We start from the raw sequence: 11997 nt of genomic DNA, 5'->3' as shown, positions 1-11997 counted from the left end.
TCAAAATTAACCATACACAAGATATAAAAGCATTTGCTGTTCTGGAATAAAACATGTATTTCATAAAGATTGATCATATAAAGAATAATGGTTTAGAATACAGAAGTTGAGAGGTTAAGGAGAAGATTTCAGTAGGGAAATATAAGGGTGATTTATCATTTTACATTTTAAAAAGTGAAGACATTTGGTCTACTATGATGGATAAAGGAATAGGGGCTTAAGTTTATCACTGACCATTGTAAAAATAAATGAAATAAAAATGAAAATCATTATCTTACAAATTAGGAGAATAAATTGCTGAAGAAAAGCTCGTGATCTAAATTTGGTGGACTTTATCATGTTTATCTGTGGTCATCACATATTCTTTATTGTATATGGATCATGGAATAGGTTTTAAGCCCTCTTTAGTGTTAAACAGTCTCAACAATATGTTTGGATTCAAAGATGTCTAATTAAACAAAGATGTTTAACAGTTGCTTCTTTAAATCTGAATTGGGAGAAAAACATAATGCATGGGTAGGAACATTTATCAATTTATATTTTTAGTAAAATTTATCTTTCTTGGATTGGTTATATATACATATTTAGAGCATTTAATTTTTAAATTGCACAGCAAATAATAAAAAGAGTAACAATATTAGTAGATATATACTTTATTCATGCTTATATACAACTTTGCTATTACGTTTGATTTATAAATCAACATTCTATAAGTATTATGCTTCCAATAGTTACTCTGAATATATATGTATATTTAAATGACGTCTTTTAGGATATTTTACATGAAATCCTTTCATTACTATAGTCCTTATCTTGATACGCCATTTTTATCAAAAACGGAAGAAACAAATGCAGAATAGTAATACAAAATTCAGAATTAATGCTGTAAAGCATTTTTAAAATATGAGTCAACAGAGATGTAGCCAGAACAAATCATAAGTTTGAGTAAAGTTTGTAAATTGAGAGTAAATTGAAAGATAATATTCAAATGAGGAAAATAGTATTTAATGTGTGTTACAACCTGAAGGAATAAGAATGTCCCTTAACTCAACAAATTTATCAGTTTTAAACCTTTGATTATATCAGATGTCAGTTATAGTTTGTGTTTTTAGTATTTAAAATTTGACCCAAATATCATTTTAGCCAGTAGTAAAAAATTATAAATTTGATCATAAGAACGAAAGATAAAACAATGACAAAATTGATTTAAAGAAAGAAACAAGTCCTTAGCACATGATAAATTTTTATCATTATTTTTAATCAATATATAATGGCACTAAAATTTAACTACCACCCAGGTCCTTGATCTACTCATCTGTTATAAAAAGCAAGTCTAATGATGCTAATGTATTTAAAGATCACTGATATACTTTTGTAGCTCTATCTGTACACAATTGTGATTTTTGGTTGTTAGAAAGATTATCAATTATCTCTCAGTTTACATATTTAATAAAATATAATACCTGTTCTATTTCTAAAATGCTAGTATTGATTTGATGACTATGCCAGAAAATTATCTATGGCATCCAATGTTGTTTTCTGTTCTTCTGTTTTACTTGCCTTTATCTGTTTTATTAACCTGAATTTCATATAATCCTTAAATTTTTCCTAAATGCAGGTAGAAGTATACATTTAATAACTTTAATAATAGTCTGCATTTCAAAGAGTTATGTGAAGCTTTAGATTGGAGGGCAGGATGATTCATAAAAAGGAACAGAAAATATTAGAAAAACAGTGCTTGTCTACCATTTAATTGCATATCTATGCTTTCTTAATATGTTGTACTCTCTTTCTTTCAACATAATTCTACTCTACTGTATCTAATATACCACATCTGCATGGGAATTGAACTCTGAAAGGATGTTTGTCTTTAAAAAAATATGCAATTATATAATAAGGATTTGCATTCGGATGTTGAGTTCGGGACTGGACAGTGATAAGGAAATGATCATGGGGAAAGAGGGAAACAGAGAAAAGGAAAATAATTGGTGTAAAGCATTGTTATTCTTATTGTAAATAAATCTGTCTATTTATGCCAGAAACTGCCATATTATCTTGACACATGCTATATTCTTCATATAATATTGGAGAATTTATTAATACATGCTGGCATAGTTTTCTCTATAAAATGTACATAATTTATTATTTTATATAATAACTGCTAATTATTTGTTTTGAAAGAGCATTTCTAGGAAATATAAAAGCTCTGCTGTACTCAATTACTGTTATATATAATTTGCAAAGTGCAACTTTCATATTTCTTTAGTAGATTCTTTTTTTATGACCTCACTTAATGCTCTGTCTGCTTTGTAAATACCTGTCATTATCAAATTGTTTTTGCAATCCTCCAAACTAATTTCAAGGGTATAACAAACCTCAAGATTAGTTGAGAATCTGTAACATTAGCTTCTTTCTCAATATATCTGCATGAAATTTTTATTTTTTCCAACAAATAACAATCACAAACTATTTTATCCATCTGGTTTCCATCTCTAAAACCTTCTTTGCTGTAGTAAAATGTTTATTTTTCTTTTAATTATTTAAATAAGGCAGACAAATGAAACATGGCCTGTGGGGTACAGAGCAGTTGCTACAGGCCCAACACTCATTAATGAGAGAGGGATCAAAAGTCTAGGATAAGGGTGAGTTTTTAGGTAGCCTGACTTCCTTGTGGGGCTATTTTGAGGAATGCCTGTCACCAGATTCTCCTACTCTCAGGCTCTAGGCAAAAATAAACATTTCAAAATTGCTTTAATGTTGGAGCTAGACCTATTAATATTCTAACTTGCCCCCCTTTCATTAGTTCTAGAAGGGCAGAGCAGCCTGAAGGTTATTAGGTGCTCATTAAGAACAGTTTTGACAAAATATTTAAAATATTATGTCAAACATTGTGACACAATATTTAATGATTGTAGTTCACAAGCTGATGTTAAGCAGGAGTTTTGAAAGCATCATGCTTCATCAGTGTATCAGAAATTAACTAAAAGACAGTAAATGTGCTGCTCTTTTTAAATTCTCAATGAAATGAAGAGATATACAAAGAAATTACAAAGCAGAAATAAAAGAAAAATATATTATTAACATTTAAACTAAATAAATGAAATTTGCAATCCCTATGGTTTTTCATGAGCTCTTGGCATTTTGCATCTAAAATAGGTTCATGATTGATTTCCTAAAACTTTAAGATTTGTGTGTCCTGGTTGTAGACCAAACGGTAATCATAAAGATATAGCTTAAGATTTCAACTGTGAACATACCACGTGCAAAACCAAATTCACTTTAGAAAAGAAATCCTCTGTCTTTTCCTTCTACCAACAGAAGAAAAAAAAAAAAAAGGAAAAGAAGGTTGCATATGGGAAGAACATAGACTAAAAGACAAGTTTGGGGAGAAAACTCCTATATGAGGGCTAAAGGAACCATAATTAGAAGGAATCTCTAGCTAATGTCCAAGTGACATCCTCACCCTTCTCCTCGAGACCACCCTCACCATGTCAGAGCCCATGTATTCTTCAAAAGTACAGTCAGCACAAAACTGTTTCTCTGGTATCCCATTTATTCTGAGTGCAAATGTGTTACTCTATTTGAGTTTCTAATTTAATATTTTATTCATTTTAGATACAGACTCTGTAATTGCATATTCCCTTAAAGAACTTTTTGAGGTATTACTAATATTACAATTGTAAGAATATTCTCTATTTAAGGAGCAACTCAGAAGACTACAATTTTAAAATCTCAAAAGACAGTATATGTGCATAAGTAATACATGAAGATCCTACCAGTTGGAGAGTTTCTAAAGGATAAAGCTCTAAAATGTAATTGCTTAGTTTTCTATAAAGTGGCTATAAATTAATGAAGGCTAAGAAAGAATACATTAGTCCTCAGTAACAAAATTGTCATATATGGTTTCTGAGAAGCAACTATGATTAGATCAAAATTTCTCTTAATTTAAAGCAAAAATTAGTTTAAGATAATTATGATTCATTATCATTATCAGTACTAAAGAAGACAAATCTTAAAATGATTTGATTTCTTTGCCATTTGCTTAAAGCACTTTCTCTCTGGCTGATCTGATACATATATATGCTTTGGGTGAAACTCAGTGATATTATTTTTTAGCTTCTGGGATCAATGAACTAAAATTAGATCATCTAGGATGGAAAGAAATTCAGTAGTCTCATAACAGGCTTTGAAAACATTGCTTGAAAAAGTACTATTAAGTGAGCTATGAAGATTCTTAACTTTTAAATGCTTTAAATGCACACAAATATGAGTGCTGTTTTGCTAAATTTTTATATAATTTTTGGAATTAATTTCTTTATATTATTACAAACAAATCACTGACAAGAAACATGACCTTGTAGAGATAATGTAAAGCCTCTATTACTGTTTCTTTAAAATAAGTTACAAACCTCGTACAGGTTGTGCAATAAATATACTTAGTATTAGTCATACGAATGGACCAGAAATGTAAAGCCTCAGTATTTCTTGTATCAATATTGTAGTGTGTTGAATAGTGTCCCCGCCAAATTTCATGTCTGTCCAGAAACCTCAGAATGTGATCTTTTTTGGAAATATGATCTTTGAAGATATAATAAATGTAATGTCAGGATCTAGGTGAGATCATCCTGGATTAGGATGTATGCTAAATCAATGAAACTATCCTTATAAAAGACAGAAGAGGACATACTGAGATGCACAGGGAGAAGGTCATGTAAACAAAGAGGCAGTGACTGGATTTATGCTTCCACAAGCCAAAGAATGCCTGGGACTACCAGATAAAGGAAAAGGCAAGGAATGAATCTTCCTTAGAGACTTTGGAGGGAGCATGGTGCTGCTGACACTTTGATTTGGACATCTAGGCACCAGTACTGTGAGAGAAGAAATTTCTCTTGTTTTAAGCCATGAAGATTGTGGTAATTTGTTATGGAAGCCCTAGGAAACTAACCCCTTTAAAAGGATAGTTAGCTTCTAGAAGTTACAGAGGACAGTATTTTAAAAATTATTCTACTATAAAGCCATTAAGATAAGATCAGTTTAGGCATAAGCAAAATTCTGAACAATAAATTAGACATCTCTAAATATATGAAAATTTATATACAGAATATGTGAAATATGAGTTTGATAAATGGAATGCCACTGTGAATAGAAGAAATGAGAACAGATATAAAGCTTATGAAAACAACAGAGAATTTGCTAGATTGTTCTCACAAAACCATGGAATCTCTTGATTGGAAAAACCTTAAAGGTTATCTAGTTTTCTATTTCAGCATCTCATCAGATAGTTGAATCTCCTCTAAAATTCTATCTAAAGTTTCTTCATCTTCTTTGTGAACAAATTTAGTGGCAGAGAAAGCCATACCATTTTTTAGACAACTCTTATCAGTTTCTTCTTCATTACAATAATCTCAAACCTCTGTCTGAATGGCACATTTTCAACCTTCAAATGTTTTTTTTTTTCAGGCAAAAACATTTCCTTAAAAAATTCCTCGTATGATATGACACATTTTCTAGCCATCTCCTCATCTGGGTCAAACCTCTATGAAAAAAATATGACTCATCTGTGGGTTTCTTAAAATAAAGTTTCCAGAAATAAGCACAATCTTTCTGATGACTTTACTCAGTGCCATAGAATTATATTGCCTTCACTACCTACTAGGTTATATTATTTCAGCCTAGATTACTTTAGCAATCTAGACAGTCAAGTTACTCAATCAATTATTTTTTCCTCAAATTTTGTTTCCTGTATTTAAGTTTAACACTTTAAATTTATCTCATTTTTTTTTATCTTGTTAAATTATGACTATGGTACCCTCTATTGTGACATTTTATCATACTAATTTTTCAATGGAAATGGTCTGCTGCTCTTTCTACTAGTTTACTTTGTAAAAATGTATCTTATATCCTCAAATATGTTTATATTTATGTTATTAATTTATTATTTCCACCTCAATTAATGTAGAGCCTGACTGAATCCTTCTAAAAATACTAATATGAATGAGGACTCAGAGAGTAAGAGTGTAAAGGGATCTTGAAATGAAAAAGGATTGAGAAATACTGTTCTAGAGCAGCCTTTTAAAGATTTATGTAATACTGAAAAATGTGTTGGAGAAAATTATTTACATTTCACTTCTAAGAGAAGTATACTAATTTAGAATTTGGGTTTAACCAAAGCTTGATGGAACTAGATAATTTGAGTTTGAGAGTTAATCTAATTTTCTGCTGTTTTTTCCTCCCTTTTTTTTGTTTTTTATCCTTAATGCCTAGCAGTTATTCTTTGTTTGCTTTTTATTTATTTTTAAAGAAGCTTTAGATTACATAAATGCCACATCAAAAATATAGGGGATTCCCATAACCACTCCACCCCCCATCCCACACTTTTCCACATTAACAACATTTTTCATTAGTGTGGACATTTGTTAAAATTGCTGAACCATATTGAAGCATTGTTACTAAATATGATCTATAGTTTACATTTAGTGTACACTTTGCACAATACAATTTTGTAGGTTTTGACAAAATGTAAAATAGCCTGAACTCATCATTGCAATACCATGCAGAACAATTCCAATATCCCAAAAATGCCCCATGTTACACCTATTTTTCCCTCTCCCTCCTCTCAATTTGTAACATTGATGTAAAGAACCTCTGATTATGACTGTCTTTACATCAATGTTACAAATTCTTCCATTGTCCTGAACCGGCGGGGGCAGATTCCAGGGGCCTATAGGAAGAAGTGGGGGCAGGGGACGAGAAGAATGGAGGCAAGACAGGATTCTGATCAAGCCTCATTTATTGGGGGTAGAGCATTGGGATTTATACTGAGGGAAGGAAGCATGTCCATAGGTGAGAGGCTGGTCTTGCTGGTGGCAGACGTCCAAGGAGGGGATTGGCTGAAAGTTTGTGCCGGGTCTGCAGAGTTTCGTGCCTTGCACATGCTTATCGCTGTGGCCACCAGAGTTGTGGCAGGAAGGGGAGAACAAAGAAACAAAGAAGAAGAAGAAGAAGGAAGTGGTGGGGCAGGGCTGTAGTAGTTGTGAAATCCGCCATGTTGTTGGAGGTTGTAAATAGGTTTCACAGTGGGTGGCTCCCCACATTCCATTACTAGAATATAATAAGTCTGCTTTTGTCCATATTTGCATTCCCCCTTATGTTTGGTCATTTCTCAATCAATGAATACTACAATGATGATGCCCACTCTGTTTTTGATTGGGAAGGACCTGAGATACCATGGGCCAGATGGATGAAACTTTCTTGCTTGCAGTTGTAGATACTCTGTTTTGGGGGATGGGCATCATTCATCATCATCTTTTTGTTAGTTTTCCTGGTTGAGTCTGATGAACTGGACAGTAAGTTTTGGCTACAACTCTGCTGAGATTCAGGGCTCAAGCAGCACACGAACAGCCAGAAGATTTGCATCTCTGTCACTGGGGAACATACAGAAGAAATTTTCTATATAAATAAAAGATAACAGATCTTATGGTGATGAAAGACACAATGCAAAATTTAAAAAAAAATTTTTTTAATTTTTAAAAATTTTATTATTTTTTTCTGGCTTTGTTTTGGGGGAGGTTTTGGTTTGCAGAAAGGTTGTAACTATGTCAGGGGAGGATTGCTGATGCTGTGAGTCAGTGGTGGTGGGATGTTTGGGGAGGGGTGCACCTAGGGCATTCCCTATGGAATATGAATATGTTCATGTGGTCGTGGGGTATTGTCTCAGTGGGTGGATACTCACACAATAACAGATGGAATAAATGAATTCCCATTCTGGTGAGCCCTGCTACATTCTCTCATACAGTGGAAAGACTCTCTACAGCATAGACAGTGCCTAGCAAAGAAGGGCAGGCCAAATATGCCAGGCCCTTGATATTGATACTTATGCTTATGAACTTTGTTCTTGTGAAATTGAAACATAGCCTAGTAATATATATTGCCTAAAAGTTACCTCCTGAAAGCCTCCTTATTACTCAAATATGGACTGTTTCTAAGCCAAACAGCATATAAACTACTACCTTCTATGCAGCCTAGGACATGACTCCTGGGGATGAGCCTCCCTGGCACCAATGGATTATTATTAAGTGCCAAATAGGGATGCATTTGGAAAAAGACCTAGGCTAAAAGGGGGAAAAGTTAAATACAAATAAATGCTAAAGATTTCAAAGTGAGTTAGGAGCTCATTCCAGAGGTTACACTTATGCAAATCCCAGGACAGTTTCACTGAGTGCCACAGTGAACAGTGCCTCAAGCAGAGGAGCTCCTGAGGGTTCTAGAGACATCTAGACACTATAGGCATGGCAGACACCAGGAAATTGGCACCCTGTCATTGGGCCTTTCCTTGGAATTCATGATAACCCTCTTCCTAATGTATCAGAGTTAGACTCATTTATAATTTTCCTACATTTGGTTCTTCTGCCCCTTTTATTTGAACCTCTGATGGCCTGTATCTGTCTTTGCAACATCATTCAGGACAATCCACTGTCCTGAAAATGCCCCCATATTACACCTATTTTTCCCTCCCCCTCCCCTCTGAATTTCCAGGGGCCACTGCCTATACATCAATGATAAAAGTTCTTCCATTGTTAGAATAGCAGTACATCTATAGTAAAATAACAGTAAGTCTACTCTAGTTCATCATTTATTCACCACTCCTGAGGATTCTGGGATGGTGATGCTCACTCCACCTCTAATTGCCAGAGGGCTTAGTTGTCCTGGGTGAGTCCAATGAACCGGAGATTAGGTGTTGCAACTCTGTTGAGATTCAGGGCCCAAATGACACATGGAAAGCCTGAAGATTTAAGTGTCTTGGACATAAGTCTATCAACTCTAGTACTAACTACTAGTTCAAAGAGAAGGGGCAGAATAGCCATGTGTAGGGGTACTATGACTGAATCCAACTCTGTTACTCTGGGAAACATACATTCCAAAATAGAGTTCACTGGCACAGTGCCAAACTCCTGAGCTGTCAGCCCTGCCTATAGTTTCTGGGTATAAAAAGTTAGGAATACTTGCCATCTGAATACTAGGCTATAAACAAAATTCTACATCTAAAAGGAAGGGAATCTTTCCTCAAACAATTAAAAGGCAGATTTCACACATCCTTTTCCAAAGAGTATTATTTTATGTGGTAGATTTTCAACTTTCCTAAGCCAATGCCCTTTTTTGCTATCATTTTATTTTCCCCACTCAAGACACAGAGTATAACTCCATTTCTCTTAAGTCTATTTGCCTTTGTGATATGTTCTGGCCAATAGAATATTAGCAGTTGTGATACAGAGATTTTAAAATCACCTGTTTTTTTTTTTTTCATTAAAAAAATTTTAAGAGAAGTTGTGAGCATAGAAAGTCATCATGCATAGCATGCAGAATTCCCATACATTACCCCACCACTAACACTTTTCATTGTTGTGGAACATTTGTATCAAATTGCTTTTTAATGTATGCTTTTTTACTCGTACCACTGTATGAGAAGAATATGTTCAAGCTTGCCTGCTCTTGCAAGAATAGGTTGAGAAATACCTAGGGCAAATCAGCCCCAGTTCAGGGGCCCCAGACACACCTATCCTACAGCCCTAGACCTGCATAAGTGAGCTTGGTTGAAAACTGCTCTGCCCAGCTAGGAAAGACACATCAGCCTATCCAACTGATCACAGATTCAAAAGATATCATGAGTAATTGTTGATTTAATCAACTCAGGCACACAGCAAAAGAAAAATAATGCCACTTTTTTTTATGATAAACTTGACAGTTTACAGAAAAATTGTACAGAAAGTAGAGTCCCCTTATAATCCCTTACACACACAGTTTTCTTTACTATTAATGCTTTGGCTTAGTGTGGCACCTTTTTACCATTGATTAAAAATTAGTAAACTATTGGCTATAGTCCATAGTTTACATTAGGGGGTCACTGTTTATGCTGAACACTTAACATTTTTATTAGAGTTTTATTCTGGGAACATACAGACAACCAAATTTCCTGAGTTAATCACACTCAAATAAATAATTTATTGGTGTTAATTACATCACCACCCATTACCAAAACTTTCCCATCTCCCCAAACAGAAACTCTTCCAAATAATTATCAAATCCCTATTCCCTACTCCACTTGGCTTATGGTAACCTGTATTCTAATTTCTGACTCTATGCATGTGCTTATTTTATTGGTCTCAAATCAGTGATACCATACAATTTTTGTCCATTTGTGTCAGGCTTATTTCACTCAACATGATGTCTTCGAGATTCATTCATGTTGCTGCAAGTATCAGAGCTTCATTTATTTATAGGTCTGATTAATATTCCATTGTATCAATATACCACATTGTGTTATCCATTTATCTACCAATGGACATAGGGTTGCTTCATCTTTTGGCAATTGTGAATCATGTTGCTATGAACATTGATGTGCAAATATCTATTTGAGTCGCTGCTTTCAGTTCTTTTGGGTATATACCTAGAAGTGGGATTCCAGGGTCATATAGTAACTCTAAACTTAACTTCCTGAGAAAGTAACAAAATGTTTTCCACAGAAACTATGCCATTTTACATTACCACCAACAATTGGAGAGTATTCCTGCTTTTCCATATCCTCCCTAACACTTGCTATTTTCCATTTTTAATAGTATTCCTTTTAGCGAAAATGAGGAAAAAAAGCATGTGAAATGGTGTCGATTGTGGCTTTGACTTGTATTTCTTTAATGAACAGTGATGTTGAACATCTTTTCATCTGCTTTTTGGTCATTTGTATATATTTTTTGGAGAAATATCTAGTCAAGTATTTTGCCTATTTTTTAATTGTTTTTTTGTTTGTTTTTTGTTTTTTGTAATTTTGAATTGAGTTGTTGGATTTCTTTTTATATTCTGGATATGCAACCACTATCAGGCACGTGAATTCCAAATATTTTCTCCCATTGAATATGTTGTATTTTTATTTTGATGGTAATATCACTTGATGTATATAAGTTGTTTAATTATCTTGAATTCCCATTTGTGTGTTTTTTCTTTTGATGTTCATGCTTTGATAAAGTCTAAGAAAACATTGCCCAACACAGAGTCCTAAGGAAGTTTCTCTATGTTTTCTTCTATGAGTTTTTGGTCTTTGATTCATTATGAGTAAATTTTTTTATATACCTTGAGGGAGGGGTCTATATCCATTCTTTTGCATATGGATATCTGGTGCTCCCAGCCAGCACTATTCCTTGAAGAGAATATTCTTTCCCCAGTCAGTGAACTTGGAACCCTAATAAAAATCAATTGACCATAGTTTAGATTTATTGCTGAACTCTTAAACTGATGCATTGGCTTAGTCTATACATCTATCCATCTGCCAGTACCATGATGTTTTGTTTACTGTAGCTTTGTAATAAATTTTAAAATTGGGAAATGTGAGCCTTCCAACTTTGTTCTTTTTCAAGATGGTTTAGCTATTCAGGGGACTTAACTTTCCATGGGAATCTGATTTTTTTTTTTCATTTCTTCAAAGAAAGTTCTTGGTTATGATTGGGATTGTGTTGAAATTGTAAATTGCTTTGGGTTGAATTCACATCTAACAATATTTAATCTTCCATTTCATAAACATGGAATGTCTTTCCATTTATTTAGGTCTTCTTTGCTTTCTTTTAGCAATGTTTTGTAGTCTTCCATGATAAATCCTCTAATCCTTGGTTAAATATATTCCTAGATATTTGATTTCTTAATTGCTATGTTAAATGACATTTTTTTCTTGATTTCCAATTCAGAAGTTTCATTACCAGCATATAGAAAAAGAAGTGATTTTTTGCTTGTTGGTCTTCTACTGTGGTGTTTTCTGAATTAGTTTATTAGTTTGAGCAGTTTTGTTGTACATAGTTCAGGATTTTTCTATAAGTTATCTGCAAATACAGACAGACTTATTTCTTCCTTTCCTATTGGATGCAACTTCTTTCTTTCTTTTTTTATTTTTTTCATAATTGTTCTTGCTGTAACTTCCAGTAAAAGGATGAGTAACAGTGGTGATGGAAGTCATCC

The sequence above is a fragment of the Dasypus novemcinctus genome, chromosome 13 (assembly GCF_030445035.2).
Source record: "Dasypus novemcinctus isolate mDasNov1 chromosome 13, mDasNov1.1.hap2, whole genome shotgun sequence".
In the NCBI taxonomy this organism is placed as follows: Eukaryota; Metazoa; Chordata; class Mammalia; order Cingulata; family Dasypodidae; genus Dasypus; species Dasypus novemcinctus.
Note: the sequence above shows the minus strand (reverse complement) of the source record.